Below are 26530 nucleotides of genomic sequence, written 5' to 3' on the forward strand. Positions count from 1 at the left end.
GGTTGCGGTGGGCGGTGGTAGTGGCTGGAAGTTATGGGTGGTGGTTGTTTGGAGAGAAGAGAGGAAGGAGAGGGGGCCGGGGGGCGTGAATGGGTAGGGTTCGCGTGACTGGGGGTTAGTAAATTTGAATCCACGCGATCGCGTGGGGCACGTAGTCGCGTCGCTGGGGTTGAATGGGGGTTGACGCGATCGCGTGGGGCATGCGACCGCGTTGCTGGAAATTGTGCTAAACGCACGATTCCAGCGTCGTTTCAGCGCAACTCTCTGTCTCCTTTCGGGTGGTGTGCAATCCATGCGACGCGGTCGCATCGCTCATGCTTTCGCGTGGGATGAGTGTTGTGCAAGTGACGTGATGAGCGGATAATTTATACGCTTTTTGGCATTGTTTTTAGTATGTTTTTAGTAGAATCTGGTTACTTTTAGGGATGTTTTCATTAGTTTTTATGTTAAATTCACATTTCTGGACTTTACTATGACTTTGTGTGTTTTTCTGTGATTTCAGGTATTTTCTGGCTGAAATTGAGGGACTTGAGCAAAAATCAGATTCAGAGGTTGAAGAAGGACTGCTGATGTTGTTGGATTTTGACCTCCCTGCACTCAAAGTAGATTTTCTGGAGCTACAGAACTCAAAATGGCGCGCTTCCAATTGCGTTGGAAAGTAGACATCCAGGGATTTCCAGCAATATATAATAGTCCATACTTTGCCCAAGTTTAGATGACGCAAATTGGTGTTCAACGCTAGCTCTCTGCCTAATTCTGGCGTCCAGCGCCAGAAACAAGTTGCAAAGTGGAGTTCAACGCCCAAAATGGCACAAAACCTAGCGTTCAACTCCAGAAAGAGCCTCTGCACATGTAACATTCAAGCTCAGCCCAAGCACACACCAAGTGGGCCCCAGAAGTGGATTTATGCATCAATTACTTACTTTTGTAAACCCTAGTAGCTAGTTTATTATAAATAGGACTTTTACTATTGTATTAGACATCTTCGAACATCTTTGGATCATTTTTAGATCTCTACACCTCCATGGGAGGCTGGCCACTCGGCCATGCTTACCCTATATTCACTTATGTATTTTTCAACGGTAGAGTTTCTGCACTCCATAGATTAAGGTGTGGAGCTCTGCTATTCCTCAAAGATTAATGCAAAGTACTACTATTTTTCTATTCAATTCAACTTATTCCGCTTCTAAGATATTCATCCGCACTTCAACCTGAATGTGATGAACATGACAATCATCATCATTCCTTATGAATGCGTGCCTGACAACCACTTCCGTTCTACCTTAGATTGAATGAGTATCTCTTAGATCTCTTAATCAGAATCTTCGTGGTGTAAGCTAGATTGATGGCGGCATTCATGAGAGTCTGGAAAGTCTAAAAATTGTCTGTGGTATTTCGAGTAGGACTCTGGGATTGAATGACTGTGATGAGCTTCAAACTCGCGAGTGCTGGGCGTAGTGACAGACGCAAAAGGAGGGTGAATCCTATTCCAGTATGATCGAGAACCTCAGATGATTAGCCGTGTTGTGACAGAGCATTTGGACCATTTTCACAAGAGGATGGGATGTAGCCATTGACAACGGTGATGCCCTTACATAAAGCCAGCCATGGAAAAGAGTAAGATTGATTGAATGAAGACAGCAGGAAAGCAGAGGTTCAGAGGAACGAATGCATCTCTATACGCTTATCTGAAATTCTAACCAATGAATTACATAAGTATTTCTATCCTTATTTTCTATTTATTATTAATATTCGAAAACTCCATAACTATTTAATATCTGCCTGAGTGAGATTTACAAGGTGACCATAGCTTGCTTCAAGCCGACAATCTCCGTGGGATCGACCCTTACTCACGTAAGGTTTATTTAATATCACCCAGTGCACTTACTCCGTGGGATCGACCCTTACTCACGTAATATTCATGAAGCATGTTGAAGCCTGGCTGGCTGTAAAGCCATGTCTAATTCTTCTGGATAGGGCATGTTAGGCATGTCATGTCTGAGTTACATACTAAAGCTTGGCTGGCTATTAAGCCATGCCTGACCCTTTGATTGGAGCTTTAGACTAAAGAGCATAAGATTCCTGGAATTCATATTAAAAATTTTGGAATCCTTATTTTCCTTTTCCAAATTTATTTTCGAAAAATATAAAATAAAAATACAAAAAAATATCATAAAATCAAAAAAATAAAAAATATTTCATGTTTCTTGTTTGAGTCTTGAGTCAAGTTGAAAGTTTGGTGTCAATTGCATATTCATCTTGCATTTTTCGAAAATTCATGCATTCATAGTGTTCTTCATGATCTTCAAGTTGTTCTTGGTAAGTATTCTTGTTTGATCTTGATGTTTTCATGTTTTGTGTCTTTTCTTGTTTTTCATGTGCATTTTTGCATCCATAGAGTCTAAACATGAAAGATTTCTAAGTTTGGTATCTTGCATGTTTTCTTTGCATATAAAAATTTTCAAAAATATGTTCTTGGTGTTCATCTTGACATTCAAAGTGTTCTTGGTGTTCATCTTGACATTCATAACATTCTTGCATGCATTCATTGTTTTGAACCAAAATTTTCATGCATTGCATCATTTTCATGTTTTTTCTCCCTCATCATTAAAAATTCAAAAATCAAAAAAATATCTTTCCCTTTTTCTCTCTCAAAATTTCAAAAATTAGATTTGACTTTTTCAAAAATTTTTAAAAATTTAGTTGTTTTTATGAGTCAAATCAAATTTTCAATTTAAAAATCCTATCTTTTTCAAAATCTTTTTCAAAAATCAAATCTTTTTCATTTTTTGTAGTTATTTTCGAAAATTACAAAAATATTTTTGAAAAATCTTTTTCTTAATTTTATCTCATAATTTTCGAAAATAACATCATCAATTAATGTTTTGATTCAAAAATTTCAAGTTTGTTACTTGCTTGTTAAGAAAGATTCAAACTTTAAGTTCTAGAATCATATCTTGTGATTTCTTGTGAATCAGGTCATTAATTGTGATTTTAAAAATCAATTCTTTTTCAAAACTAATTTCAATCATATCTTTTCAAAAATATCTTCTTATCTTATCTTTTTCAAAAATTTGATTTCAAAATATCTTTTCTAACTTCCTAACTTCTTATCTTTTCAAAATTTGTTTCCACTAACTAACTAACTTTGTGTTTGTTTCTTATCTTTTTCAAAACTACCTAACTAACTCTCTCTCTCTCTCTCTAATTTTCAAAAATATCTTCCCTCTTTTTCAAAAATTCTTTTTAATTAACTAATTATTTTAATTTTTTATTTTAATTTTCGAAAATTACTAACCTTTTTCAAAAACTATTTTCGAAAATCACTAACCCTTTTTCAAAAAAATAATTTTCGAAAATCCTTCTCCCTCATCTCCTTCTAATTATTTATTCATCTACTAACACTTCTCTTTATCTCACATCACTGCTCCTATCCTTACCTTTGTGTTCGGATTCTTCATTCTTCTTCACCCCTATTCCTTTTCTTCTTCTACTAACAATAAGAAACTTCTTTACTGTGACATAGAGGATTCCTCTTCTTTTCTTGTTCTCTTCTCTTTCTTATGAGCAGGAACAAGGAAAAAGGCATTCTTGTTGAAGCTGATCCAGAACCTGAAAGGACTCTGAAGAGGAAACTAAGAGAAGCTAAATTACAACAATCCAGAGACAGCCTTATTGAAAATTTCGAACAAGTAAAGGAGATGGCAGCCGAACCCAACAACAATAATGCAAGGAGAATGCTTGGTGACTTTACTGCACCAAATTCCATTTTACATGGAAGAAGCATCTCCATTCCTGCCATTGGAGCAAACAACTTTGAGCTGAAACCTCAATTAGTTTCTCTGATGCAGCAGAACTGCAAGTTTCATGGACTTCCATCTGAAGATCCTTTTCAGTTCTTAACTGAATTCTTGTAGATATGTGATACTGTTAAGACTAATGGAGTAGATCCTGAAGTCTACAGGCTCATGCTTTTCCCTTTTGCTGTAAGAGACAGAGCTAGAGTGTGGTTGGACTCTCAACCCAGAGATAGCCTGAACTCTTGGGATAAGCTGGTCACGACTTTCTTAGCCAAGTTCTTTCCTCCTCAAAAGCTGAGCAAGCTTAGAGTGGATGTTCAAACCTTCAGACAGAAAGAAGGTGAATCCCTCTATGAAGCTTGGGAAAGATACAAGCAGCTGACCAAAAAGTGTCCTTCTGACATGCTTTCAGAATGGACCATCCTGGATATATTCTATGATGGTTTATCTGAGCTATCAAAGATGTCATTGGATACTTCTGTAGGTGGATCCATTCACCTAAAGAAAACGCCTGCAGAAGCTCAAGAACTCATTGACATGGTTGCTAATAACCAGTTCATGTACACTTCTGAGAGGAATCCTATGAGTAATGGGATGCCTATGAAGAAGGGAGTTCTTGAAATTGATACTCTGAATGCCATATTGGCTCAGAACAAAATATTGACTCAGCAAGTCAATATGATTTCTCAGAGTCTGAATGGAATGCAAGTTGCATCCAACAGTACTCAAGAGGCATCTTCTGAAGAAGAAGCTTATGATCCTGAAAACCCTGCAATAGCAGAGGTAAATTATATGGGTGAACCTTATGGAAACACCTATAACCCATCATGGAGAAATCATCCAAATTTCTCATGGAAGGATCAAAAGCCTCAACAAGGCTTTAATAATGGTGGAAGAAATAGGTTTAACAGTAGTAAACCTTTTCCATCATCCACTCAGCAACAGACAGAGAACTCTGGACAAAATACCTCTAATTTAGCAAACTTAGTCTCTGATCTGTCCAAGGCCACTGTAAGTTTCATGAATGAAACAAGGTCTCCCATTAGAAATTTGGAAGCACAAGTGGGCCAGCTGAGTAAAAGGATCACTGAAATCCCTCCTAGTACTCTCCTAAGCAATACAGAAGAAAATCCAAAAGGAGAGTGCAAGGCCATTGAATTAATCACCATGGCCGAACCTGTGAAGGAAGGAGAGGACGTGAATCCCAAGGAGGAAGACCTCCTGGGACGTCCAGTGATCAATAAGGAGCTTCCCTTTGAGGAACCAAAGGAATCTGAGACTCATCTAGAGACCATAGAGATTCCATTAAACCTCCTTATGCCATTCATGAGCTCTGATGAGTATTCGTCTTCAGAAGAGAATGAGGATGTTACTGAAGAGCAAGCTGCCAAGTTTCTTGGTGCGATCATGAAGCTGAATGCCAAATTATTTGGTATTGAGACTTGGGAAGATGAACCTCCCTTGTTCACCAATGAACTAAGTGATTTAGATCAACTGAGATTGCCTCAGAAGAAACAGGATCCTGAAAAGTTCGTAATACCTTGTACCATAGGCACCATGACCTTTGCGAAGGCTCTGTGTGACCTTGGTTTAGGGATAAACCTCATGCCCCTCTCTGTAATAGAGAAACTGGGAATCTATGGGGTGCAAGCCACTAAAATATCATTAGAGATGGCAGACAATTCAAGAAAACAGGCTTATGGACAAGTAGAGGATGTATTAGTAAAGGTTGAAGGCCTTTACATCCCTGCTGATTTCATAGTCCTAGATACTGGGAAGGATGAGGATGAATTCATCATCCTTGGAAGACCCTTCCTAGCCATAGCAAGAGCTGTGATTGATGTGGACAGAGGAGAATTGATCCTTCAATTAAATGAGGACAACCTTGTGTTTAAAACTCAAGGATATCTCTCTGTACCCATGGAGAGGAAGCACAGTAAGCTTCTCTCATTGCAGAGTCAACCAGAGCCCCCACAGTCAAACTCTAAGTTTGGTGTTGGGAGGCCACAACCAAACTCTAAGTTTGGTGTTGAACTCCCATATCCAAACTCTAAGTTTGGTGTTGGAGAGTCTCAACAATGCTCTGAACATCTGTGAGGCTCCATGAGAGCCCACTGTCAAGCTATTGACATTAAAGAAGCGCTTGTTGGGAGGCAACCCAATTTTTATCTAATTTTATTTTTTTTTGTTCTTTCATGTTTTATTAGGTTCATGATCATGTGGAGTCACAAAATAAATATAAAAATTGAAAATAGAATCAAAAACAGCAGAAGAAAAATCATACCTTGGAGGAAGACCTTACTGGCGTTTAAACGCCAGTAAGAAGCATCTGGCTGGCGTTCAACGCCAGAACAGAGCATGGTTCTGGTGCTGAACGCCCAAAATGGGCAGCATCTGGGCGTTTGAACGCCAGAATTGTACCCTGGAGAAGAGCTGGCGCTGAACGCCCAGAACAAGCATGGTTCTGGCATTCAACGCCAGAAATGGGCAACAAATGGGCGTTCAACGCCCAGAACAAGCACCAATCTGGCGTTGAATGCCCAGAGTTGTGTGCAAGGGCATTTTGCTTGCCCAATTTGGTGCAAGGTTGTAAATCCTTGAACACCTCAGGATATGTGGACCCCACAGGATTCCCACCTACCTCCACTCACTTCTTCTCACCCCTCTTTCACACAATCGCATAAACACTCTTCCCCAAAACTCTTCACCAATCACCTTAATCTCTCTTCCCTATCACCACTTCACCACTCACATCCATCCACTCTTCCCCATAAACCTACCTCATAAGCTCCACCTACCTTTAAAATTCAAAATCAATTTCCCACCCAAACCCACCCTATATGGCCGAAACCTTACCCCCACTCCCTTCCCTATATATAGCCCTCCATTCTTCTTTAAATTCACACAACACAACCCTCTCTTCCCCTTCTTGACCGAAACACATCTCCCTCTCCCTCTCCTTCATTTCTTCTTCTTCTTCATCTATTCTTTCTTTTTTTGCTCGAGGGCGAGCAAAATTCTAAGTTTGGTGTGGTAAAAGCATAAGCTTTTTGTTTTTCCATTACCATTGATGGCACCTAAGACCGGAGAATCCTCTAGAAAAGGGAAGGGGAAGACAAAAGCTTCCACCTCCGAGTCATGGGAGATGGAAAGGTTCATCTCCAAAGCTCATCAAGACCACTTCTATGATGTTGTGGCCAAGAAGAAGGTGATCCCCGAGGTCCCTTTTAAACTCAAGAAAAATGAGTATCCGGAGATCCGACATAAAATCCAAAGAAGAGGTTGGGAAGTCCTAACAAACCCCATCCAACAAGTCGGCATCCTAATGGTTCAAGAGTTCTATGCCAATGCATGGATCACTAGGAACCATGATCAAAGTGAGAACCCGAATCCAAAAAATTATGTTACAATGGTTCGGGGGAAATACTTAGATTTTAGCCCGGAGAATGTGAGGTTGGCGTTTAACTTGCCTATGATGCAAGGAGATGAGCGCCCCTACACTAGAAGGGTCAACTTTAATCAAAGGTTGGACCAAGTCCTCATGGACATATGTGTGGAAGGAGCTCAATGGAAGATTGACTCCAAAGGCAAGCCGGTTCAACTAAGAAGACTGGACCTCAAGCCTATGGCTAGAGGATGGTTGGAGTTCATCCAACGCTCCATCATCCCCACTAGCAACCAATCTGAAGTTACTGTGGATCGGGCCATCATGATTCATAGCATCATGATTGGAGAGGAAGTAGAAGTTCATGAAGTCATCTCCCTTGAACTCTACAAAATAGCCGAAAAGCCCTCCCCTGGGGCAAGGCTAGCTTTTCCTCATCTTATTTGCCATCTATGTTACTCAGCTAGAGCTTTCATAGAAGGAGACATTCACATTGAGGAAGAGAAGCCCATCACTAAGAAAAAGATGGAGCAAGCAAGAGAGCCCATTCATGGAGCTCAAGAGGCGCAGGAAGCTCATCACCATGAGATCCCGGAGATGCCTCAAATGCATTTTCCTCCACAAAACTATTGGGAGCAAATCAACACCTCCCTAGGAGAATTAAGTTCCAACATGGGACAACTAAGGGTGGAACATCAAGAGCACTCCATCATCCTTCATGAAATCAGAGAAGATCAAAAAGCAATGAGGGAGGAGCAACAAAGACAAGGAAGAGACATAGAAGAGCTCAAGGACATCATTGGTTCCTCAAGAAGGAAACGCCACCATCACTAAGGTGGACTCATTCCTTGTTCTTACATTCTCTATTTTTCGTTTTCTCTATGTTAAGTGCTTATCCATGTTTGTGTCTTCATTACATGATCATTAGTAGTTAGTAACTTTGTCTTAAAGTTATGAATGTCCTATGAATCCATCACCTCTCTTAAAATGAAAAATGTTTTAATTCAAAAGAACAAGAAGTACATGAGTTTCGAATTTATCCTTGAACTTAGTTTAATTATATTGATGTGGTGACAATGCTTCTTGTTTTCTGAATGAATGCTTGAACAGTGCATATGTCTTTTGAAGTTGTTGTTTATGAATGTTAAATATGTTTGCTCTTGAAAGAATGATGACAAGGAGACATGTTATTTGATAATCTGAAAAATCATAAAAATGATTCTTGAAGCAAGAAAAAGCAGCAAAGAACAAAGCTTGCAGAAAAAAAAATAGGCAAAAAAAAATAGAAAGAAAAAGAAAAAGCAAGCAGAAAAAGCCAAAAGCTCTTAAAACCAAGAGGCAAGAGCAAAAAGCCAATAACCCTTAAAACCAAAAGGCAAGGGCAAATAAAAAGGATCCCAAGGCTTTGAGCATCAGTGGATAGGAGGGCCTAAAGGAATAAAATCCTGGTCTAAGCGGCTAAACCAAGCTGTCCCTAACCATGTGCTTGTGGCGTGAAGGTGTCAAGTAAAAACTTGAGACTGAGCGGTTAAAGTCAAGGTCCAAAGCAAAAAAAGAGTGTGCTTAAGAACCCTGGACACCTCTAATTGGGGACTTTAGCAAAGCTGAGTCACAATCTGAAAAGGTTCACCCAATTATATGTCTGTGGCATTTATGTGTCCGGTGGTAATACTGGAAAACAAAGTGCTTAGGGCCACGGCCAAGACTCATAAAGTAGCTGTGTTCAAGAATCATCATACTGAACTAGATAAATCAATAACACTATCTGAACTCTGAGTTCCTATAGATGCCAATCATTTTGAACCTCAATGGATAAAGTGAGATGCCAAAACTATTCAAGAGGCAAAAAGCTACAAGTCCCGCTCATCTGATTAGAACTATGTTTCATTGATAGTTTGGAATTTATAGTATATTCTCTTCTTTTTATCCTATTTGATTTTCAGTTTCTTGGGGACAAGCAACAATTTAAGTTTGGTGTTGCGATGAGCGGATAATTTATACGCTTTTTGGCATTGTTTTTAGTATGCTTTTAGTAGAATCTGGTTACTTTTAGGGATGTTTTCATTAGTTTTTATGTTAAATTCACATTTCTGGACTTTACTATGAGTTTGTGTGTTTTTTTGTGATTTCAGGTATTTTCTAGCTGAAATTGAGGGACTTGAGCAAAAATCAGATTCAGAGGTTGAAGAAGGACTGCTGATGCTGTTGGATTCTAACCTCCCTGCATTCAAAGTGGATTTTCTGGAGCTACAGAACTCAAAATGGCGCGCTTCCAATTGTGTTGGAAAGTAGATGATGAAAACTGGCGTCCAACGCCAGCTCTCTGCCCAATTCTGGCGTCCAGTGCCAAAAACAAGTTGCAAAGTGGAGTTCAACGCCCAAAATGGCACAAAACCTGTCGTTCAACTCCAGAAAGAGCCTCTGCACGTGTAACATTCAAGCTCAGCCCAAGCACACACCAAGTGGGCCCCGGAAGTGGATTTATGCATCAATTACTTACTTCTGTAAACCCTAGTAGCTAGTTTATTATAAATAGGACTTTTTACTATTGTATTAGACATCTTGGAACATCTTTGGATCATTTTTAGATGTCTAGACCTCCATGGGAGGCTGGCCACTCGGCCATGCTTACCCTATGTTCACTTATGTATTTTTCAACGGTAGAGTTTCTGCACTCCATATATTAAGGTGTGGAGCTCTGCTGTTCCTCAAAGATTAATGCAAAGTACTACTGTTTTTCTATTCAATTCAACTTATTTCGATTCTAAGATATTCATCCACACTTCAACCTGAATGTGATGAACGTGACAATCATCATCATTCCTTATGAACGCGTGCCTGACAACCACTTCCGTTCTACCTTAGATTGAATGAGTATCTCTTAGATCTCTTAATCAGAATCTTCGTGGTGTAAGCTAGATTGATGGCGGCATTCATGAGAGTCTGGAAAGTCTAAAAATTGTCTGTGGTATTCCGAGTAGGACTCTGGGATTGAATGACTGTGATGAGCTTCAAACTCGCGAGTGCTGGGCGTAGTGACAGACGCAAAAGGAGGGTGAATCCTATTCCAGTATGATCGAGAACCTCAGATGATTAGCCGTGCTGTGACAGAGCATTTGGACCATTTTCACAAGAGGATGGGATGTAGCCATTGACAACAGTGATGCCCTTACATAAAGCCAGCCATGGAAAGGAGTAAGATTGATTGAATGAAGACAGCAGGAAAGCAGAGGTTCAGAGGAACGAATCCATCTCTATACGCTTATCTGAAATTCTAACCAATGAATTACATAAGTATTTCTATCCTTATTTTCTATTTATTATTAATATTCAAAAACTCCATAACTATTTAATATCCGCCTGACTGAGATTTACAAGGTGACCATAGCTTGCTTCAAGCTGACAATCTCCGTGGGATCGACCCTTACTCACGTAAGGTTTATTACTTGGACGACCCAGTGCACTTGCTGGTTAGTTGTATCGAAGTTGTGACAAATTATGAATTGAGATTAGAGCACCAAGTTTTTGGAGCCATTGCTAGAGATCACAATTTCGTGCACCAAATATATAGTGCCTGGCACACTATCATTCCAAGGATATACTGCCTGACACACTTTGCACATGCAACAAGCCCATCAACCTCAAATCATCACCAATCATCACCATTCTCATCTCAACTCACTTTCAATTATCAATTTCAACATTCCAAGGATATAGTGCCTGGCACACTTTCCTATAATATTCATCAAACTCATAATAGCCATCATCAGTTCTTTATTCCACAAGTTACCATCCATTCACAAGTTCTCAAGCCATTGCTAATACAATACTTCGCGAGTTCACCCACAACTTCAGAAACCTAAGTCTCCGTCTTCTAGACCCATAACCAATAATACCCCTATTTATTTCTTTATTATTTTATCCCTTGATTCAAGACCTTAAAACTGGTAAAAAGGTTTTAAACGAGTGTTACGGAAGTTTGCAAGCTTGATGGAAAGGTAAAACAGTTAAAAACAAGGTTTTCATTGAAAAACAGGGCAATGTGCGTACGCACAGGGGTGTGCGTGTGCACGCCCAAAAGGATTTTCAAGATGTGTGCGTACGCATAGAGATGTGCATACACACAGGAGTAAAATTTTCAACTCTGTTCATCTGCACAAGGTGTGCGAACGCCCTCAACTGAGTGCACCTTCCAACATGTGCATGTGCACAGGGGTGTGCGTGCGCACAGCTTTCAGAACTTTGTTGGTTGTATGTGCGCATAAGGCTGTGCATCCGTGGTGCACGAAATTGTGATCCCTGGTAATGGCTCCAAAAACTTGGTGCTCTAATCTTAATTTATGATTTGTCACAACTTCGATACAACTAACCAGCAAGTACACTGGGTCATCCAAGTAATAAAACCTTACGTGAGTAAGGGTCGATCCCACGGAGATTGTCGGTATGAAGCAAGCTATGGTCACCTTGTAAATCTCAGTCAGGCGGATATCAAATGGTTATGGAGTTTTCGAAAAATAAAGAATAAATAAATAGAAAGTAAAGATAGAAACACTTATGTAATTCATTGGTGGGAATTTCAGATAAACGTATAGAGATACTTTCGTTCTTCTGAACTTCTGCTTTCCTGCTGTCTTCATCCAATCAGTCCTACTCCTTTCCATGGCAAGCTTTATGTAAGGGCATCACCGTTGTCAATGGTTACATCCCATTCTCTTGTGAAAAAGGTCCAAATGCTCTGTCACAGCACGGCTAATCATCTGAGGTTCTCGATCATACTGGAATAGGATTCACCCTCCTTTTGCGTCTGTCACTACGCCCAGCACTCGAGAGTTTGAAGTTCGTCACAGCCATCCCTTCCCAGATCCTACTCGGAATACCACAGACAAGGTTTAGACTTTCCGAATCTCAGAAATGGCCATCCATGGGTTCTAACTTATACCACGAAGATACTAATAACTCGGACTCGGTCCCCTGTATTAGATATCTAAGAGATATTCATTCTAGCTTGTTTGCATGTAGAATGGAAGTGTTTGTCAGGCACGCGTTTGTGAGTGAGAATGATGATGAGCATCACATAATCATCACATTCATCATGTTCTTGGGAACGAATGGATATCTTAGAAGCAGAATAAGTTGAATTGAATAGAAAAACAGTGGTACTTGGCATTAAATCATGAGGAACAGCAGAGCTCCACACCTTAATCTATGGAGTGCAGAAACTCTACCGTTTGAAGATACATAAGTGATAATGGTCCAGGCATGGCTGAATGGCCAGCCCCCAAACGTGATCAATATGATTCAAAGCTGAACTAAAAATCATAAGATGTCTAATACAATAGTAAAAAGTCCTATTTATACTAAACTAGTTACTAGGGTTTACAGAAGTAAGTAATTGATGCATAAATCCACTTTCGGGGCCCACTTGGTGTGTGCTTGGGCTGAGCTTGAAGTTTACACGTGCAGAGGCTTCTTCTGGAGTTGAACGCCAAGTTGTAACGTGTTTTTGGCGTTCAACTCTGGTTCGTAACGTGTTTCTGGCGTTTAACTCCAGACTGCAGCATAGAACTGGCGTTCAACACCCTTTTGCATCATCTAAACTCGGCCAAAGTATAAACTATTATATATTGCTGGAAAGACCTGGATGTATACTTTTCAACTCAATTAAAAGCGCGCCATTTTGAGTTTTGTAGCTCCAGAAAATCCACTTTGAGTGCAGGAAGGTCAGAATCCAACAGCATTAGCAGTCCTTCTTCAACCTCTGAATCTGATTTTTGCTCAAGTCCCTCAATTTCAGCCAGAAAATACCTGAAACCACAGAAAAACACACAAACTCATAGTAAAGTCTAGAAATGTGAATTTAACATAAAAACTAATAAAAACATCCCTAAAAGTAACTAGATCCTACTAAAAATATACTAAAAACAATGCCAAAAAGCGTATAAATTATCCGCTCATCACAACACCAAACTTAAATTGTTGCTTGTCCTTAAGCAACTAAAAATCAAATAGGATAAAAAGAAGAGAATATACTATAAATTCCAAACTATCAATGAAACATAGCTCCAATCAGATGAGCGGGACTTGTAGCTTTTTGCCTCTTGAATAGTTTTGGCATCTCACTTTATCCATTGAGGTTCAGAATGATTGGCATCTATAGGAACTCAGAGTTCAGATAGTGCTATTGATTCTCCTAGTTTAGTATGTTGATTCTTGAACACAGCTACTTTATGAGTCTTGGCCGTGGCCCTAAGCACTTTGTTTTCCAGTATTACCACCGGATACATAAATGCCACAGACACATAATTGGGTGAACCTTTTCAGATTGTGACTCAGCTTTGCTAAAGCCCCCAATTAGAGGTGTCCAGGGTTCTTAAGCACACTCTTCTTTTGATTTGGACCTTGACTTTAACCGCTCAGTCTCAAGTTTTCACTTGACACCTTCACGCCACAAGCACATGGTTAGGGACAGCTTGATTTAGCCGCTTAGGCCAGGATTTTATTCCTTTAGGCCCTCCTATCCACTGATGCTCAAAGCCATGGGATCCTTTTTATTACCCTTGCCTTTTGGTTTTAAGGGTTACTGGCTTTTTGCTCTTACCTTTTGGTTTTAAGAGCTTTTGGCTTTTTCTGCTTGCTTTTTCTCTCTTTTTTTTTTGCTATTTTTTTCTATTTTTTTTCTGCAAGCTTTGTATTCACTGCTTTTTCTTGCTTCAAGAATCATTTTTATGATTTTTCAGATTATCAAATAACATGTCTCCTTGTCATTATTCTTTCAAGAGCCAACATATTTAACATTCATGAACAACAACTTCAAAAGACATATGCACTGTTCAGGCATTCGTTCAGAAAACAAGATGCATTGTCACCACGTTAATATAATTAAACTAAATTCAAGGATAAATTTGAAACTCATGTACTTCTTGTTCTTTTGAATTAAAACAGTTTTTATTTAAGAGAGGTGATGGATTCATAGGACATTTATAACTTTAAGACAAAGTTACTAAATACTAATGATCATGTAATAAGATGCAAACATGGATAAGCACTTAACATAAAGAAAACGAAAAATAGAGAATGTAAGAACAAGGAATGAGTCCACCTTAGTGATGGTGGCGTTTTCTCCTTGAGGAACCAATGATGTCCTTGAGCTCTTCTATGTCTCTTCCTTGTCTTTGTTACTCCTTCCTCATTGCTTTTTGATCTTCTCTAATTTCATGACGGATGATGGAGTGCTCTTGATGTTCCACCCTTAATTGTCCCATGTTGGAACTTAATTCTCCTAGGGAGGTGTTGATTTGCTCCCAAAAATTTTGTGGAGGAAAGTGCATCCCTTGAGGTATCTCAGGGATTTCTTGATGATGAGTTTCCTCATGCGTTTCATGAGCTCCATGAGTGGGCTCTCTTGTTTGCTTCATCCTTTTCTTAGTGATGGGCTTCTCTTCCTCAATGGGAATGTCTCCTTCTATGAAAGCTCCAGCTGAGTAACATAGATGGAAAATAAGATGAGGGAAAGCTAGCTAGGATGCTGCTTATTTCTGGCGTTTAACGCCAGATCCATGCTCTGTTCTGGCGTTGAACGCCAGCCAGATGCTCCTTACTGGCGTTTAAACGCCAGTAAGATCCTCCTCCAGGGTGTGATTTTTCTTCTGCTGTTTTTGATTCCGTTTTCAATTTTTATATTTATTTTGTGACTCTACACGATCATGAACCTAATAAAACATGAAATAACAATAAAAATAAATTAAAATTGGATAAATAAAAATTAGGTTGCCTCCCAACAAGTGCTTCTTTAATGTAAATAGCTTGACGATGGGCTCTCATGGAGCCTCACAGATGTTCAGAGCATTGTTGAGACTTCCCAACACCAAACTTAGAGTTTGACTGTGGGGGCTCTGGTTGACTTTGCAGTGGGAGAAGCTTACTGTGCCTCTTTTCCATGTTTACAGAAGGATAACCTTGAGTTGTAAACACAAGGGAGTCCCCATTCAATTGAAGGACTAATTCACCTCTGTTAACATCTATCACAGCTCTTGCTGTGGCTAGGAAGGGTCTTCCAAGGATGATGGATTCATCCTCATCCTTCCCAGTATCTAGGATTATGAAATCAGCAGGGATGTAAAGGCCTTCAACCTTTACTAACATGTCCTCTACTTGTCCATAAGCCTGTTTTCTGGAATTGTCTGCCATCTCTAATGAGATTCTAGCAGCTTGCACCTCAAAGATTCCCAGTTTCTCTATTACAGAGAGTGGCATGAGATTTATTCCTGACCCAAGGTCACATAGAGCCTTCTCAAAGGTCATGGTGCCTATGGTACAAGGTATTAGGAACTTTCCAGGATCCTGTTTCTTCTGAGGCAATCTCAGTTGATCCAATGCATTTAGTTCATTGGTGAACAGGGGAGGTTCATCTCTCCAAGTCTCATTACCAAATAAATTGGCATTCAGCTTCATGATTGCACCAAGGAACTTGGCAACTTGCTCTTCAGTAACATCCTCATTCTCTTCAGAAGAAGAATACTTATCAGAGCTCATGAAGGGCATAAGGAGGTTCAATGGAATCTCTATGGTCTCTAGATGAGCCCCAGAGTCCTTTGGTTCCTCAGAGGAAAACTCCTTATTGATCACTGGATGTCCCAGGAGGTCTTCCTCACTGGGATTCACGTCCTTCTCCTCTCTTGTGGGTTCGGCCATGATCGTCAATGCAATGGCCTTGCACTCTCCTTTTGGATTCTCGTCTGTATTGCTTGGGAGAGTACTAGGAGGGGTTTCAGTGATTCTTTTACTCAGCTGGCCCACTTGTGCTTCCAAATTTCTAATGAAGGACCTTGTTTCATTCATGAAACTCACAGTGGCCTTAGATAGATCAGAGACTAAGTTTGCTAAATTAGAGGTATTTTGTTCAGAGTTCTCTGTCTGTTGCTGAGTGGATGATGGAAAAGGCTTGCTATTGCTAAACCTGTTTCTTCCACCATTATTAAAGCCTTGTTGAGGCTTTTGTTGATCCTTCCATGAGAGATTTGGGTGATTTCTCCATGAGGAATTATAGGTGTTTCCATATGGTTCACGCATGTAATTCACCTCTGCTATTGCAGGGTTTTCAGGATCATAAGCTTCTTCTTTAGCAAATGCCTCTTGAGTACTGTTGGATGCAGCTTGTATTCCATTCAGACTCTAAGAAATCATATTGACTTACTAAGTATCAATTTTAAGAACTCCCTTCTTCTGAGGCGTCCCATTACTCACAGGATTCCTCTCAGAAGTGTACATGAACTGGTTATTAGCAACCATGTCAATAAGTTCCTGAGCTTCTGCAGGCGTTTTCTTTAGGTGAATGGATCCACTTGCAGAAGTATCCAATGACATCTTAGCTAATTCAGACAGACCATCATAGAATATATCCAGGATGGTCCATTCTGAAAGCATGTCAGAAGGACACTTTTTGGTCAGTTCCTTGTATCTCTCCCAAGCTTCATAGAGGGATTCACCTTCTTTTTGTCTGAAGGTTTGAACATCCACTCTAAGCTTACTCAGCTTTTGAGGAGGAAAGAACATGGCTAAGAAAGCCTTGACCAGCTTATCCCAAGAGTTCAGGCTATCCTTAGGTTGAGAGTCCAACCATATTCTAGCTCTGTCTCTCACAGCAAAAGGAAAAGCATGAGCCTGTAGACTTCAGGATCTACTCCATTAGTCTTAACAGTATCACAGATCTGCAAGAATTCAGTTAAGAACTGAAAAGGATCTTCAGATGGAAGTCCATAAAACTTGCAGTTTTGCTGCATCAGAGAAACTAATTGAGGTTTCAGCTCAAAATTGTTTGCTCCAATGGCAGGAATGGAGATGCTTCTTCCATGTAAATTGGAATTAGGTGCAGTAAAGTCACCAAGCATCCTCCTTGCATTATTATTATTTTCGGCTGCCATCTCCTCTTCCTGTTCGAAAATTTCTGTAAGGTTATCTCTGGATTGTTGTATTTTAGCTTCTCTTAGTTTCCTCTTCTGAGTCCTTTCAGGTTCAAGGTCTGCTTCAACAAGAATGTTCTTGTCCTTGCTCCTACTCATATGAAAGAGAAGGGAACAGAAAAATAATAATATGGATCCTTTTTACCCAGGTATAGAGGTTCCCTTGTTGTGAGTAGAAGAAAAGAAGAGTAGAAGAGAAAAGAAAGGAGAATCCAAACAGAAGGGTGAGGAGAGCAGAGATATGAGATGAAGAGAAGTGTTAGTAGATGAATAAATAAATAGAAGAAGATGAGAGGTGAGAGGATTTTCGAAAATTAAAATTTAAAATTTAAAGTTAAATTTTCAAAATAGTTTTTGAAAAAAGTTAGTAGTTTTCGAAAATTAGGAATGAAATAAAATTAAAATTAAAAATTGAAACAATTAATTAATTAAAAAGAATTTTTGAAAAAGAGGGAAGAGATTTTCGAAAATTAGAGAGAGAGAGTTAGTTAGGTAGTTTTGAAAAAGATAAGAAACAAACAAAAAGTCAATTAGTTAGTTGAAAAAGATTTGAAAATCAATTTTGAAAAGATAAGAAGATAAGAAGTTAAAAAAGATATTTGAAAATCAAATTTTTGAAAAAGATAAGATTTAAAAAAAATATATGATAGGAAGATATGATTAGAATTAGTTTTGAAAAAGATTTGATTTTTAAAATCATAATTAATGACTTGATGATGAGCGGATAATTTATACGCTTTTTGGCATTGTTTTTAGTATGTTTTTAGTAGGATCTAGTTACTTTTAGGGATGTTTTCATTAGTTTTTATGTTAAATTCACATTTTTGGACTTTACTATGAGTTTGTGTGTTTTTCTGTGATTTCAGGTATTTTCTGGCTAAAATTGAGGGACTTGAGCAAAAATCAGATTCAGAGGTTGAAGAAGGACTACTGATGCTGTTGGATTCTGACCTCCCTGCACTCAAAGTGGATTTTCTGGAGCTACAAAACTCAAAATGGCGTGCTTCCAATTGCGTCGGAAAGTAGACATCCAGGGCTTTCCAGCAATATATAATAGTCCATACTTTGTCTGAGTTTAGACGACGTAAAAGGGCGTTGAACGCCATTTCTATGCTGCTATCTGGAGTTAAACGCCAGAAACACGTCACAAGCCAGAGTTGAACGCCAGAAATACGTTTAACAAGTCACAAACTGGCATTCAACTCCAAGAATGACCTCTGCACGTGTAACATTCAAGCTCAGCCTAAGCACACACCAAGTGGGCCCCGGAAGTGGATTTATGCATCAATTACTTACTTCTGTAAACCCTAGTAACTAGTTTATTATAAATAGGACTTTTTACTATTGTATTAGAATCTTGGATAATCTTTTGATCATTTTTAGATCTCTAGACCTCCATGGGAGGCTGGCCACTCGGCCATGCTTACCCTATGTTCACTTATGTATTTTTCAATGGTAGAGTTTCTGCACTCCATAGATTAAGGTGTGGAGCTCTGCTGTTCCTCAAAGATTAATGCAAAGTACTACTATTTTTCTATTAATTCAACTTATTCTGCTTCTAAGATATTCATCCGCACTTCAACCTGAATGTGATGAACGTGACAATCATCATCATTCCTTATCAACGCGTGCCTGACAACCACTTCCGTTCTACCTTAGATTGAATGAGTATCTCTTAGATCTCTTAATCAGAATCTTCGTGGTGTAAGCTAGATTGATGGCGGCATTCATGAGAGTCCGGAAAGTCTAAACCTTGTCTGTGATATTCCGAGTAGGACTCTGGGATTGAATGACTGTGACGAGCTTCAAACTCGCGAGTGCTGGGCGTAGTGACAGACGCAAAAGGAGGGTGAATCCTATTCCAGTATGATCGAGAACCTCAGATGATTAGCCGTGCTGTGACAGAGCATTTGGACCATTTTCACAAGATGATGGGATGTAGCTGATGAGCGGATATTTTATACGCTTTTTGGGGTTAATTTCATATAGATTTTAGTATATTTTAGTTAGTTTTTAGTTTATTCTCATTAGTTTCTAGGAAAAATTCATATTTCTGGACTTTACTATGAGTTTGTGTGTTTTTCTGTGATTTCAGGTATTTTCTAGCTAAAATTGAGGGAGCTGAGCAAAAATCTGATTCAGGCTGAAAAAGGACTGCTGATACTGTTGGATTCTGACCTCTCTGCACTCAAAATGGAATTTCTGGAGCTACAGGAGTCCAAATGGTGCGATTCCAATTGCGTTGGAAAGTAGACATTCAGGGCTTTCCAGAAATATATAATAGTTTATACTTTGCTCAAGGATAGACGATGTAAACTGGCGTTCAACGCCAGTTCCATGCTGCTGTCTGGCGTCCAGCGCCAGAAACAAGTTACAAAGTGGAGTTCAACGCCAGAAATAGGTTACAACCTGGCGTTGAATGCCCAAAACAGCCCAGGCACGTGAGAAGCTTTAGTCTCAGCCCCAGCACACACCAAGTGGGCCCCAGAAGTGGATTTCTGCACTATCTGTCTTAGTCTACTCATTTTCTGTAAACCTAGGTTACCAGTTTAGTATTTAAACAACTTTTAGAGATTTATTTTGTATCTCATGACATTTTAGATCTGAATTTTGTACTCTTTGACGGCATGAGTCTCTAAACTCCATTGTTGGGGGTGATGAGCTCTACTGTGCCTCGATGAATTAATGCAAGTACTTCTGTTTTCCATTCAAACATGCGTGTTCCTATCTAAGATATCCATTCGCGCCTAACTATGGAGAAGGTGATGATCAGTGACACTCATCACCTTCCTCAATACACGAATGTGTGTCTGACAATCACCTCCATTCTACATCAGACTGAATGAATATCTCTTAGATTCCTTAATCAGAATCTCCGTGGTATAAGCTAGAATCCATTGGCGGCATTCATGAGAATCCGGAAAGTCTAAACCTTGTCTGTGGTATTCCGAGTAGGATTCTGGGATTGGATGGCCGTGACGAACTTCAAACTCGCGAGTGCTGGGCATAGTGACAGACGCAAAAGGATAGTAAATCCTATTCCGGTACGACTGAGAACCTGCAGATGATTAGCCGTGCGGTGACAGCGCACCTGGACCCTTTTCACTGGAAGGATGGATGGTAGCCATTGACAACGGTGATCCACCTACACACAGCTTGCCATAGGAAGACGTGCGTGAGTGAATCAGAAGACAGAGGAAAGCAGAGATTCTGAGACAAAGCATCTCCAAAACTCCAACATATTCTCCATTACTGCATAACAAGTAACCTTTAATCCATGCTCTCTTGTTTATTCGCAATTCAACAAGTAAATATAATTGACTTCCTGACTGAGAATTGCAAGATAACCATAGATTGCTTCAAACCAACAATCTCTGTGGGATTCGACCCTTACTCACGTAAGGTATTACTTGGACGACCCAGTGCACTTGCTGGTTAGTTGTGCGAAATTACATTGTGAAGTAATTTTCGTGCACCAAGTTTTTGGCGCCGTTGCCGGGGAATGTTCGTGTTTGAACAACTGAAGGTTTATTTTGTTTCTTAGATTAGGAAAATTTTTCTTTTTGGTTTAGAGTCTTTTATTATTGTTCTTGGTTAAAAATATCCTTCTTCAAAACAAGTGTTACATTTATTGCCCAATTGGCTAGAGTGTTGGTTTATGTTCTTGATGATTGGGCACCAGTCTTATTAAAAAAATCTTTTTCAAAAAAAATAATTTTTCTATTAAATTCTGTGCCAAACTTTAAGTTTGGTGTTTTCTTGTTGATTTTTCTGTGTTTTTCAAAAATTTTAGTTTGGTTTTCTAAAAATTTTAAGTTTGGTGTTCTTCCTTCATGTTCTTGTGTTCTTGTGAGTCTTCAAAGTGTTCTTGAGTTTTCCTTGTGTCTTGATCTTAAAATTTTTAAGTTTGGTGTTCCTTGGTGTTTTCCCTCCAAAATTTTCGAAAACTAGGAGCATTAGATCTAAAAATTTTAAATCTTGTGCTATTTTATTGTTTTTCTCTTTCCTCACTAAATTCAAAAATATCTTTTCTCTCTAATTCTGAAACAAATTTTCGAAAATTATTTTTAAAAATTCAGATTTTTTTCAAAATTTAAAATCTTTTCCAAATCATATCTTTTTCAAAACTTCCTTACCACTTTCTCCCCCCTCATTTTTTCGAAAATCTTCACCTATTTTTATTTATTTTATTTTAATTTATTTTATTTTCGAAATAAATAAATAAATAAATAAATAAATAAATAAAAATAAAAATTTTTTATCATCTCCCTTTCTCCATCATGGATCTAAGTGAAAATGAACAGTCCAGGAGGACTCTGGGGTCATATGCTAACCCCTCTACTGCTTCATATGGGAGTAGTATCTGCATACCCTCCATTGGAGTCAGTAGTTTCGAGTTGAATCCTCAGCTCATTGTCATGGTGCAGCAAAGTTGCCAGTATTCCGGTCTTCCACAGGAAGAACCTACAGAGTTTCTGGCACAATTTTTACAAATTGCTGACACAATACATGATAAGGAAATAGATCAGGATGTCTACAGACTATTACTGTTTCCATTTGCTGTAAAAGATCAAGCTAAGAGGTGGTTAAATAACCAACCTAAGGCCAGCATAAGGACATGGAAACAGCTGACAGAAAAATTCCTGAATCAATACTTTCCCCCAAAACGGATGACACAGCTAAGGCTAGACATCCAAGGCTTTAAACAAGGAGATAAGGAATCTCTTTACGATGCCTGGGAGAGATACAGAGAGATGCTACGAAAATGCCCCTCTGAAATGTTTTCAGAGTGGGTTCAGTTAGACATCTTCTATTATGGGCTTGCAGAAGGAGCTCAGATGTCTCAAGATTACTCAGCTGGTGGATCTATCCACATGAGAAAGACAATTGAAGAGGCTCAAGAGCTCATTGATACAGTTGCCAGGAATCAGCATCTGTACCTAAGCAGTGACCCTTCCATGAAAGAAGAGGTTCACACAGTAACTGTTGAACTCAACCCTGTAAAACAAGCTGCGGAATTCAATTAGCAATTGGACTTTCTAACAAAGCAGTTAGCCGAATTCAAGGATAAACTACAAGAGACAAGGATGGCTAATATAAATATGGAAGAACAATTGAAGCAAACAAAGCAGCAGCTGTCAAGACAAATAACAGAAGAATGCCAAGCAGTTCAATTAAGAAGTGGAAAAACATTAAATACCCCACCTCAAGGCAGCAAAGAGTTAAGGAATGAGCAAACCACCCAAAATTCACCTGAGGACAGTAAGAGCCCAGGGAAAAGTAATTCTGGCATTAAAACGCCAGCAATCTGGTGGAAGGCTGGCGCTGAACGCCCAGACCATGCCCAAGACTGGCGTTCAACGCCAGTAACAAGCAAAGACTGGCGTTCAATGCCAGAAACAAGCAAGGATCTGGCATTGAACGCCCAAAATGGGCAAGATCTGGCACTAAATGCCCAAAATGGGCACAGTTCTGGCGTTCAGACGCCAGGAACAGACAAGGAGTTGGCGTCTCACATCACTCCAGCTTCTAACTCTGGCACTCAATTGCCAGTGAGGGATCAGACACACACAAGTGCTGATGACAACCCCTCTAAAAAGGCTTCTTCAGCCACTTCTGTAGGCAATAAACCCACAACAACTAAGGTTGAGGAATATAAAGCCAAGATACCTTATCCTCCAAAACTCCGAAAAGAGGAACAGGATAAGCAATTTGCTCGCTTTGCAGATTATCTCAGGACTCTTGAAATAAAGATTCCATTTGCAGAGGCACTTGAGCAAATACCTTCTTATGCCAAGTTCATGAAAGATATCTTGAGTCATAAAAAGGATTGGAGAGAAACAGAAAGAGTTCTCCTCACTGAAGAATGCAGTGCAGTCATTCTAAAAAGCTTTCCTGAAAAGCTTAAAGACCCTGGGAATTTTCTGATACCATGCATATTAGAAGGTAACTGCACCAAGACAGCTTTGTGCGATCTTGGGGCAAGCATCAACCTAATACCTGCATCCACTGTCAGAAAGCTTGGCTTAACTGAAGAAGTTAAACCAACCCGGATATGTCTCCAACTCGCTGATGGCTCCATTAAATACCCATCAGGCGTGATTGAAGACATGATTGTCAGAGTTGGGCCATTCGCCTTTCCCACTGACTTTGTAGTGCTGGAAATGGAGGAACACAAGAGTGCTACTCTCATTCTAGGAAGACCCTTCCTAGCAACTGGACGAACCCTCATTGATGTCCAACAAGGGGAAATAACCCTGAGAGTCAATGATGATGAGTTTAAGTTGAATGCTGTCAAAGCCATGCAGCATCCAGACACATCAAAAGACTGCATGAAAGTTGATCTTATTGACTCTTTGGTAGAAGAGATCAACATGGACGAGAGTCTCGAATCAGAGTTGGAGGACATCTTTAAAGATGTTCAGCCTGATTTGGAGGATTCAGAGGAGATTAAAGAGCCTCTGAAATTTCCTCTGGAAGAGGAAAAATCTCCTAAACACGAGCTCAAACCATTACCACCATCCCTGAAATATGTATTTCTGGGAGAAGGTGACACTTTTCCAGTGATCATAAGCTCTGTTTTAAATCCACAGGAAGAGGAAGCACTTATTCAAGTGCTAAGGACACACAAAACAGCTCTTGGGTGGTCCATAGGTGACCTTAAGGGCATAAGCCCAGCTAGATGCATGCACAAAATCTTATTGGAGGATAATGCTAAACCAGTGGTTCAACCACAGAGGCAGCTAAATCCAGCCATGAAGGAAGTGGTGCAGAAAGAGGTCACCAAATTACTAGAGGCTGGGATTATTTATCCTATTTCTGATAGCCCCTGGGTGAGCCCTGTCTAAGTCGTCCCAAAAAAGGGAGGCATGACAGTGATTCATAATGAAAAAAATGAACTGGTTCCTACAAGAACAGTTACAGGGTGGCGCATGTGTATTGACTACAGAAGGCTCAATACAGCCACTAGAAAGGATCATTTTCCTTTACCATTCATAGACCAGATGCTAGAAAGACTGGCAGGTCATGATTATTACTGCTTTCTGGATGGCTACTCAGGCTATAACCAGATTGCAGTAGATTCCCAGGATCAAGAGAAAACAGCATTCACATGTCCATCTGGAGTGTTTGCTTATAGAAGGATGCCATTTGGGCTGTGTAATGCGCCTGCAACCTTCTAGAGATGCATGCTTTCTATTTTCTCTGATATGGTGGAAAAATTTCTGGAAGTCTTCATGGATGACTTCTCAGTATATGGAGACTCATTCAGCTCCTGTCTTGATCACATGAAACTTGTTCTGAAGAGATGCCAAGAGACCAACCTAGTTTTAAACTGGGAAAAATGTCACTTCATGGTGACTGAAGGGATTGTCCTAGGGCTTAAAATCTCAAACAAGGGAATAAAGGTTGATCAAGCAAAAATAGAGGTAATTGAAAAATTACCACCACCTGCCAATGTTAAGGCAATCAGAAGCTTTCTGGGGCATGCAGGATTCTATAGGAGGTTCATAAAGGATTTTTCAAAAATCGCAAAACCTCTAAGTAATCTGCTAGCTGCTGACACGCCATTTGTGTTTGACACAGAGTGTCTGCAGGCGTTTGAAACGCTGAAAGCTAAGCTGGTCACAGCACTAATTATTTCTGCACCAGACTGGACATTACCATTTGAGCTAATGTGTGATGCCAGTGATCACGCCATTGGTGCAGTATTGGGACAGAGGCATGACAAGCTTCTGTACGTCATTTATTATGCTAGTCGCATTTTAAATGATGCCCAGAAAAATTACACAACCACAGAAAAAGAATTACTTGCAGTGGTTTACACCATTGACAAGTTCAGATAATACTTAGTAGGATCAAAAGTGATTGTGTATACTGACTATGCTGCTCTTAAATATCTACTCACAAAGCAGGATTCAAAACCCAGGCTCATCAGATGGGTGTTGCTTCTGCAAGAGTTTGATATAGAAATAAGAGACAGAAAAGGGACAGAAAACCAAGTGGCTGATCATCTGTCCCGGATAGAGCCAGTAGAAGGGACGTCCCTCCCCTCTCTTGAGATCTCTGAGACTTTTCCGGATGAGCATTTATTTGCCATTCAGGAAACACCATGGTTTGCCGATATTACAAACTATAAAGCTGCAAGGTTCATACCCAAAGAGTACAACAGGCAACAAAAGAAAAAATTAATCACTGATGCAAAATACTACTTGTGGGATGAACCCTATCTCTTTAAGAGATGTGCAGACGGAATAATCCGTAGGTGTGTTCCTAGAGAAGAAGCACAGAGGATCCTATGGCATTGCCATGGATCTCAATATGGAGGCCATTTCGGAGGAGAGCGAACAGCCACCAAGGTCCTCCAATGTGGCTTCTATTGGCCCACACTCTATAAAGATTCCCGAGAGTTTGTACATAACTGTGACAGTTGCCAAAGAGCTGGTAACCTGCCTCATGGTTACGCCATGCCTCAACAAGGAATCCTGGAGATTGAGTTGTTTGACGTATGGGGAATTGACTTCATGGGACCTTTCCCACCATCATTCTCAAACACTTATATTCTGGTGGCAGTTGATTATGTATCAAAATGGGTTGAGGCCATTGCCACACCCACCAATGATACTAAAACAGTGCTGAAGTTCCTCCAGAAATATATCTTCAGCAGGTTTGGGGTCCCTAGACTACTAATCAGTGATGGGGGCACTCACTTCTGCAACAAACAGCTTTATTCTGCCATGGTCCGGTATGGGATTCGCCACAAGGTGGCGACTCCATATCATCCACAGACTAATGGACAAGTTGAAGTCTCTAACAGAGAGCTAAAAAGAATCCTAGAACGGACTGTAAATACCCATAGAAAGGATTGGGCAAGAAGCTTGGATGATGCTCTATGGGCATACAGAACAGCATTCAAGACTCCTATAGGGACTTCTCCATACCAACTGGTCTATGGTAAGGCATGTCACCTGCCCGTGGAACTGGAACATAAAGCCTACTGGGCAACCAGATTCCTGAACTTTGATGCCAGATTAGCTGGAGAAAAAAGATTGCTCCAGCTAAATGAGCTAGAGGAATTCAGATTCAATGCTTTCGAAAATGCCAAGCTTTATAAAGAAAAATAAAAAAAGTGGCATGACAGAAAGCTGTCATCTAGAATCTTTGAACCAGGACAAAAGGTTCTATTGTTCAACTCTAGGCTCAGGCTATTCCCCGGGAAACTGAAGTCCCGGTGGAGGGAACCATATGTGATTACAAGTGTATCACCATATGGTTATGTGGAGCTTCAAGATAGTGATGAGTATTTTGGTGGAACAATGAATTTCTCCCAAAACACACAAATCTAACCGGTAAGTGTACCAGGTCGTATCAAGTAATAAAAACTCACG

The 26530-nt window shown here is 39.8% G+C and overlaps 2 non-coding genes across 2 annotated transcripts; one reads left to right on the forward strand and one right to left on the reverse strand.

Annotated features, from left to right (window-relative positions):
• Nucleotides 1–4100: 4100 nt before the first annotated feature.
• Nucleotides 4101–4208, reverse strand: LOC148568328 (small nucleolar RNA R71). The gene has a single exon (XR_015882433.1). It is a non-coding gene; the product is annotated as a small nucleolar RNA R71 (small nucleolar RNA).
• Nucleotides 4209–16602: 12394 nt separating this feature from the next.
• Nucleotides 16603–16710, forward strand: LOC148568329 (small nucleolar RNA R71). Its single transcript, XR_015882898.1, has one exon. It is a non-coding gene; the product is annotated as a small nucleolar RNA R71 (small nucleolar RNA).
• Nucleotides 16711–26530: the final 9820 nt, after the last annotated feature.

Source organism: Arachis ipaensis, chromosome B4 (assembly GCF_059453495.1).
Source record: "Arachis ipaensis isolate K30076 ecotype BB chromosome B4, ASM5945349v1, whole genome shotgun sequence".
Taxonomy (NCBI): Eukaryota; Viridiplantae; Streptophyta; class Magnoliopsida; order Fabales; family Fabaceae; genus Arachis; species Arachis ipaensis.